The following is an 8,524-nucleotide window of genomic DNA, read 5'->3' as shown; positions in this document are numbered from 1 at the left end:
TGCCAAGACCATCAAGTTCATCAAGAGCATGACGACAATGGGAATCCTCCGCAATAAGAGCAACACGAGGTTGACCCCTCCGCGTCAAGAGCACCACGAGTTGAACAATCATCTACAACATGGGCGTCATCATCCCCGACCCCAACACAATGAAGAGCAATGCTGTCAGGGATATACCCCGCGGTATGACCTGGCCGGATGGATGTCCCGGCTGGGACTTGGCGACTCACCAGAGACCCGGCTGGAGCTAGGCGACTTACTGGCGATCCGCCCGGACATGGCGGTTTGCATGTAACCCGCCTGGACATTGTGACTCACTTGAGACCCGGCGGGCGTATCAGACGGACGACAAGGCCCAAAGCCCAGCAAACCGGCTTATACTCTGGTGGGCCGGCTTAAGACGAAAGACATGAGGATTATTTCCTTTACAAGGAAGCATGACACGTACTTGTATCCAACTTGTAATAGAGAATAAATTAGTTCTAATCCTACTAGGATTCTACATGTAAGCCACCCCTTCAACATATATAAGGAGGGGCGGGGCTCCCCAAAGGGGGACAGGCAACAAGCAATAATCTCTAGGGCTAGACACAATTAGGGGCGCCGGCTTATACATCGACTCCCTCGTGGTGATAATGAGACCTAGCCACAAACAACATGTAGGGCTATTACCGGATGATGTTTCCCGGGGCCCGAAGCTGTCTAAATCTTTGTCTTGTGTTGCGTCTCTCGATTCCGCTCAACCCCTCTCAAACTACTACAAAGATGCGTTGGCCTCACAACTAAGTCCTCACACTAAGACATCTGCCGTGACAATTTCACGACAGTTGCCCACCGTGGGACCTGCGCACGGTGGTGTTGAGTTTTTGAAGGGATCTCTTCAGGGATTGAGAAGCACGCGATGTGACGGATGAGTTTGCGAAGATGAGCTTTTTGATGGAACAAGAAATTAGGGTTAGGCGTTGTGCGCGCCGCCGAAACAGATACAATCCGACGAAGCTAAGAAGGAGATCGATTTTCGCTGCTATTGTTGTGTGTCGCCGAGACCAACAAGAATTCGGCTACAGCCGCCGTACACCGGGTCATGTCAAGCATACGCGTACATCAGGAGCAAAAGAAATTTTCCTGGCGGCGACCGATAACTACATCAATAAAAAATAAAGGCCATGGCGCAGCAGTAAAGGACATCCGAGAGCAGCAGCAAGCCTGATGAAGGCCGCTCCTAGTGCTGCCACGCCCCCCTAAATAAACAAGAGGCCGCGGTCTCCTGAGATCATTGGACAGCGGCTCCAAGAGTCCATGACCGAGGCAGACTCTGCAGCACCGAGCAATTTATTCAGTGCAGGAAAGATCGAGGCTGAAACAGTTTAGAAGACCACAAGAAGGACGGATACTACATCGACGATAATGATCATGTAGCCACATCGCCTGAGCAAACATCACAAAAATACAAAACCAATGTTCAGCGACAGCGATAGCAACGCAGTCCACATGCACCAAGTAGTACTACACTTGACTTGATGTGTATCAAATCCATCAGCGCAGGCCCCTAGAAATCAGAAACACAATCAGTGCCACTTTATACAACAAAAGGCACAAGTCCCAAAGTGGTATGGCTTCATGTGGGTTCAAGAGCAATATAGATCGTCAGTATGTATCCGACTGTATAATTTCTACTGTGGCTTACAGCTTCGGATGAATTCTCAGATCCGTTGCTTCCACGAGCTCCAAACTTATCGCACGGATCTCTCGACAAAATTCGTCGCACGGCCCCTACTATGGGTCCTCACGTGAACCTCGACGCACGGCGAGCCGACGACACCTACAATCCAACCTGAGCCGCCTGTGGACGGCGCCTCTCTGACCCGCTGCCAACCCTGCTGTACCTCACGAGGATCTCCGCCGTCACAAACGAGCACGCTTTGAGCCAGCTGAGCAACCCGCCCTTACGGCCTTGAGCCGCCTCTGCCGGCATCTGCAGGACGCCGCCTTTGGGCCGACGCCGCCGTCTTCGAGGCCCTCCTCGCCAGCTGCTTTCACCACCTCTGTTGCAGCGCCACCGTGAGTCGTCGCCGCCGGCTTCCGCTGCTGCGGCCGTCCGAACCGTTGCCCGGCTCACTCCTGAGTCTAAGCCGCCCTCACCGGCATCCTTCAAACTGGAGGCTCACCTCAACCGTAGCCCAACTGATCCGGCCTGAAGACGCTACTGACGAGCTGCGTGTGCACGTGCTAACAACAGCAACGACTACACATCAAGTCTAGCATGCAAAGAGAAAAGATCAATGGGTACTCCTATTTAAGGTACTACTACAAGTGCTGCATCAGTCCAAAAAGAGTATGGAGCCCCACTATTGCTACATGCAAGAATTCCACGTACTGAATCATCTGTCGTTCACAAATATCAGGTGATATTCATCTAAATTTATCTTATTAATACTTATAGTTTTTGTCAAAAAACAATTGCTTTGCCCTGTAATATTTTTACACAGGATAAACTTGTTATGCCATCATACCGCGGATACGGAGCGCATGCACCAGCATTCGTCCATGCCACGCTGCTTGACAGACATGCGTGCAAGCAGCTGTTCCCGCGGCCCAGTCTGCATCAACTCGTCAGGACCACACAAATTGCCCAATAAGCGCGCACAGGCCGTCGCCCCCCCCCCTCCGCAGTCCGGTTTTACATCAACGCGCCGGCCAACTCGCCCGTCCGCGCCGTCTTACAATGCCACAGACGACTCGCCCGTCCACCTGCGACACCGGTTCATGCATCCATGCCAGCTTACAACGCGGAGGGCAACTTGCTCGTCCGCACCGGCTTACAACACCGTGACCGGCTCATCTTTTTGATCCTACGGTCGATTCACCCGTGATGGATTTCAGTGATCATCAACTCCGCGGTGAATAGTTTCCGGCCTAACATATGAGGTGAAATCCATCCAGCATATATTTTATATTATTTTCTTTAAAAGAGCAATTATTCTGGCTTGTAAGTTCTCCAATGCAGGACGAGGTTATTATATCATTGCGCTGTTGAAGGACTCATACCGGTTTATATCACGATCAAATATGGAGAGTCTCAAGCCAACTCCTCGAGTAGTCTTAAGACTCGGGGGCTACAATGACATGACTCGGGAACTCCGGGTCATTGGAGGGAATGATAACCCAGTTCTGGAGGACACCGCCATATTGATGAAAATTTAAAGGCCGTCAGAAAATTGTCGGTTCAAGATCCGGTTCAAGAGACATCTCTCTCCCGCAAAGTTTTGAAGCTCTCAAATCCGGTTCAAACATCCGGCTCAAGGTAAATTTGTCTCTTACAAAGCTTTTAAGCTCTCAAATCTGGTTCAAAGTTCCGGTTCAAAAAGAATTAATCTCTCGCAAGTTCGAGTTCTCAGGAAGATTAAAGGGTGCTAAAAAGGGATTGCTGCCATGATGCACGGTTCAAACATGGGTATCCCGCTTTACGGCTTATCTTATTATGGTCACTTGGGGGCTTCCTGCTCATCGAGTATAGCTGTCAATACCCTTTTGATCGGTGCAATGCCAAAACTTATATGGTCACTTGGGGGCTTCCTGTTCAAACATAGGTCGTATTCGAACCAAAGAGAACATAGCTGTCGGTACCCTCTTGATCGGCACAACGCCAAACTCACTAGGGGGCTTCTTGATCGTATTCGAATCATAGCTTAACCCCTTTTGGGTCCGACGTGGATCGTATTCGAATCAGTGTCATTAAACAACTCTCAAGGTCATTTGGGGGCTTCCTGTTCAAACATAGGTCGTATTCGAACCAAAGAGAACATAGCTGTCGGTACCCTCTTGATCGGCAACGCCAAATCCACTGGGGGCTATATGATCATATTCGAATCTTAGCTTAACCCCTTTGGAACGGTTTTCTGATCGTATTCGAATCAGAAGCCTAAAAAATTTTGAAGTCTCTTTTTGCAAACAATTTTTTGGATTTTACTTGAAGCTTTTTTGATCATATCTAAAGTGTATATGAGTGGTTTCTATTTAACCTCGGTTTAATTTTTTATGATAAGTCGCCAGCTTATGACAATCATCATCTATGTGGAAGCATTGGCTTCTAAGGATTGGGTTATCACCCTTGCTGCACAGGTCATGTAAACCAGCAGTACAAATTCAATATCATAGTGGTTATATGTGAGATATTATGACCCGCCCTGCGGTAAACCGCCAAGGGATCTTGTGACCTACTTGTATGCAGGATAAGACTACATTTGGGTGATTACCCGCCCTGGCTTTTGACGTTAAGTCGCCAGTGCATATGTTGTTTAAACTCTGCAGGATTTACAGAGCTATGACTTACATAAATGATTAAGTTCAAGCCCGTCATCAAAGATTGAAATTGGTGTCTCAAAAGGGTTATTAATTCTTGATTTTCTCAAAGGCTATAAGCCGCCGGGTTACAAAAATTCCGGCTTACAATGGAGGCATATTAAATCGCCATCGACCAAGAGCCGTCGGGTATTTAAAACTCCGGATTTACTTGTCAACAGATAAGGTATTTGAATCTTTAAATAGCCAAACTTGGCTAGATTTTCATTATGATATTGAATTATTGAGGTTTTCAAACCGGGTTATTCAAATCTTTAATAGCCAACATCGCTTGATTTTTATTATGGTTATCAGTAACTAATATTATTGAGGTTTTCAAAGTCGCTTCAGCGCAATGGCTATTATTTTATCAATGGATATGATTTATTCTACAATGAAAGGAATAGTCCCGAGTCGCTACAGGATTACAACCCGGCACTTGGGGGCTACATTATTCAAATTGAGATTACATCGAATATGCAAGTCCCATGTCATTGCCATCATGCACCATGGCACTTGGGGGCTAATGCAAAAGTCATTTTTTGCTCAACTTATTGAAGACCCGGCTCATCACATTGTAATGAGCCGGCCCTTGGGGGCTACCAATTGCTCCTATCAACAATTCAAGGTACACAAGTCTTAATCCATTATATTGAAGGGTCCACTTCTCAGTTGGTAAAGCACAAAGCTCTTAACCTTGTTGACGTGGGTTCAAGCCCCATGATGGGGGGTACATCATATGATGTTTCTTTTCCAAGAAGTATATATAAAGTCCCAGCTCAATATTATCTTACTGAGCCGGCCCTTGGGGGCTACACGTTGCTGTTCAAATCTACATGATCATATTTATAAAGTCCCTGCTCATTATTGCATAATGACCCGACCCTTGGGAGCTACACTGGTCGAAGTTTTATGAGCATATGGCAATTACAAGTTCCAGGTTGCTGCAAGCATGACAACCCGGCACTTGGGGGCTATATATGTGGAATACTCAGTTCTGACTAGTGATTGAGATGAACAACATGGATTTCTTCAAAGTGGTAATATTTATATTGAAGCAAGTCTTAAGTCATCACTTTGCTCTACTCAAGACTTGGGGGGCTATAGGTAATATGGATACGAGGGAGAGAAATCTTCAAAATTCTCAGTTATGACCCGGCATCACCATAAGATCAACCCGGCATCAGCAACAATTACATGATCCGGCATCGTCTATTTTATAATCCGGCAGGTTTGGTAATGATAAACCGGCAAGTGTTACATCTTCAGGCCGGTTGAAAGCCAGATGAGTATTTCAAGACCAATATTTTTTAAGCCGGCGTTTTGGAGGCCGACTCAAGTGGATTATCTCTTACTATATTTCTCTACAAGAAGACCAATGTCAGCAAATTGATTCTAAAGCTGGCCTATTGACCCGGATTTTTCAAAAAGAAGTATATGGATTATTTGCATTGACAAAGTTGAAGCATATCAGTTAAAGAAGATTTTCTATGGGGATATGGAAATATTTATATCAACAAGGAAATGACGAGGACTTAAAGATGTTCAGGTGCCGGCTTACAAGAATATTTAACCCGGAGCACAACCTGTCAAATTTGTTCTTGCGTTATTTTGTAGGATCAGTTTAACATGGATAAATCCAAATTAAACTGGGGGCTAATGTCGGGGATATACCCTGCGGTATGACCCGGCCGGATGGATGACCCGGCTGGGACTTGGCGACTCACCAGAGACCCGGTTGGAGCTAGGCGACTTACTGGCGATCCGCCCGGACATGGCAGTTTGCATGTAACCCGCCTAGACATTGTGACTCACTTGAGACCCGGCGGGCGGATCATACGGACGACAAGGCCCAAAGCCCAGCAAACCGGCTTACACTCTGGTGGGCCGGCTTAAGACGGAAGGCATGAGGATTATTTCCTTTACAAGGAAGCATGACACGCACTTGTATCCAACTTGTAATAGAGAATAAGTTAGTTCTAATCCTACTAGGACTCTACATGTAAGCCGCCCCTTCAACATATATAAGGAGGGGCAGGGCTCCCCAAAGGGGGACAGGCAACAAGCAATAATCTCTAGGGCTAGACACAATTAGGGGCGCCGGCTTATACGTCGACTCCCTCGTGATGATAATGAGACCTAGCCACAAACAACATGTAGGGCTATTACCGGATGATGTTTCCCGGGGCCCGAAGCTGTCTAAATCTTTGTCTTGTGTTGCGTCTCTCGATTCCGCTCAACCCCTCTCAAACTACTACAAAGATGCGTTGGCCTCACAACTAAGTCCTCACACTAGGACATCTGCCGTGAAAATTCCACGACAAATGCTACGGCAAGCTCAAGTTCACCATGCCCAAGTTCAGCGGAAGCAACGATCCCGAACAATACCTTTCATGGGCATTGAAAGTTGACAAGATCATCCGTTTGCACAATTATGAAGAAGAGAATAAGATCGTGATGGCATCCCTTGAGTTCCAAGACTATGTCCTCATTTGGTGGGAACAAATCATAGAGCATCGCGAGGCAAGAGGTGAACCAGCCATCACTACTTGGGCATAAATGAAGGATGTCATGAGAGCACGCTTCGTGCCTAACTACTACAACCGCGACCTCTCCAAGAAACTCCAACAACTCAAGCAAGGAACCAAGAGCGTTGAAGAATACTACAAGGAGATGGAGATTGCTATGATAAGAGCCAATGTGATGGAAGATGATGAGCAAACAATGGCACGTTTCTTGAATGGACTCAATCATCCTATCAAGAAGATCGCTGACTTCCAACCATACTCAAATCTCATCGAGCTCGTGCACCAAGCTACCAAAGCGGAACGCCAAGTGCAAGATGATTTCAAGTATGCCAAGTTCTCATCCAAGTCCTATGGCTTCTCCAATAACCAAGCTTCAACGACTCCAACACCGACTACAAGGCCATCTACTTCAAACATCGACAAGTCGACTTCCAAGAAAGCTTCGCCAACTACAAGCAATCCTAATACGAGTAACTTCAAACCGAGAGCTTCATCATCATCAACCCCTATCGATGAGACCGTCAAGTCGAGTTCCTTCAAGTGTTTCACTTGCAGCGGCCGAGGCCACAAGTCCTATGAGTGCACCAGCAAGCGCACCATGATCTTCAACGACGATGGCACTTATGATTCCATGAGCGAAGGAGAAATGGAAGCCCTTGAGCAAGTCGCCATGCATCGCCAAGTGAACAATGAAGATGAACAAGTCTTTTGTGATGAAGACTCAAGTCCCGCACTTGTTGTCTCCAAAGTCTAGACTCTCCAACATCACCAAGAAGAGGACCAATGATGCCACATATTCCACACGAAGGCCGGCATCAATGGACTATCCGTCAAGGTCATCATCGATGGAGGGAGTTTTCACAATCTCGCAAGTGAAGAACTTTGCTCCAAGCTCCAATTGCCCAAGACGAAGCACCCACATCCATACAAAGTGCAATGGCTTAGTGACTCCGGCACTATCCAAGTTGAGCACCGAGTGCAAGTCTCCTTCAAGATCGGCGCCTACGAAGACACCTTGGAGTGCGACGTCATCCCAATGACCGTTTGTCATCTTCTCCTTGGACGGCCATGGCAATTTGATAGAGGAGTCGTCCACAATGGGCGTACGAACCACTATAGCTTCATGATGCAAGGAAAGGAGTTTGTGTTACGACCTATGTCTCCAAGCCAAGTGATCGCCGATAAGCAAGCCACACATCGTGGAGAGAATGGTGAGAGAGTGAGCCACCAAAAAGAGAGTGAGCGCCACAAGCCCAAATTGAGTGCCTCCACGATGAGCGAAAACAAGAACCTAGTTCTATTTGCCACCAAACGTGAGATGAGAGAAGTGTGTGAGAACCCATCTAGTGTCCTCCACTACGTCCTCATGTGCAAGGACAATGCACCACAAACTAACACTTCTCACACTCTTCCTCTAGTGTTGTCTTATCTTTTGCAGGAATTTCAAGATGTTTTCCCCGATGAGCTACCTCCGGGACTACCTCCACTACGAGGCATTGAGCACCGCATCGACCTCATCCCCGGAGCACCACTTCCGAACAAAGCTCCCTACCGCGTCAACCCCGAAGAAACCAAAGAAATTCAAAGGCAAGTAAAGCATCTCACAGACCATGGACATGTGCATGAAAGTTTGAGCCCTTATGTCGTACCGGTCA

The sequence above is a fragment of the Triticum urartu genome, chromosome 1 (genome assembly GCF_003073215.2).
Source record: "Triticum urartu cultivar G1812 chromosome 1, Tu2.1, whole genome shotgun sequence".
Taxonomy (NCBI): domain Eukaryota; kingdom Viridiplantae; phylum Streptophyta; class Magnoliopsida; order Poales; family Poaceae; genus Triticum; species Triticum urartu.
The sequence above is the reverse complement of the archived record's forward strand: the minus strand, read 5'-3'. Positions refer to the sequence as shown.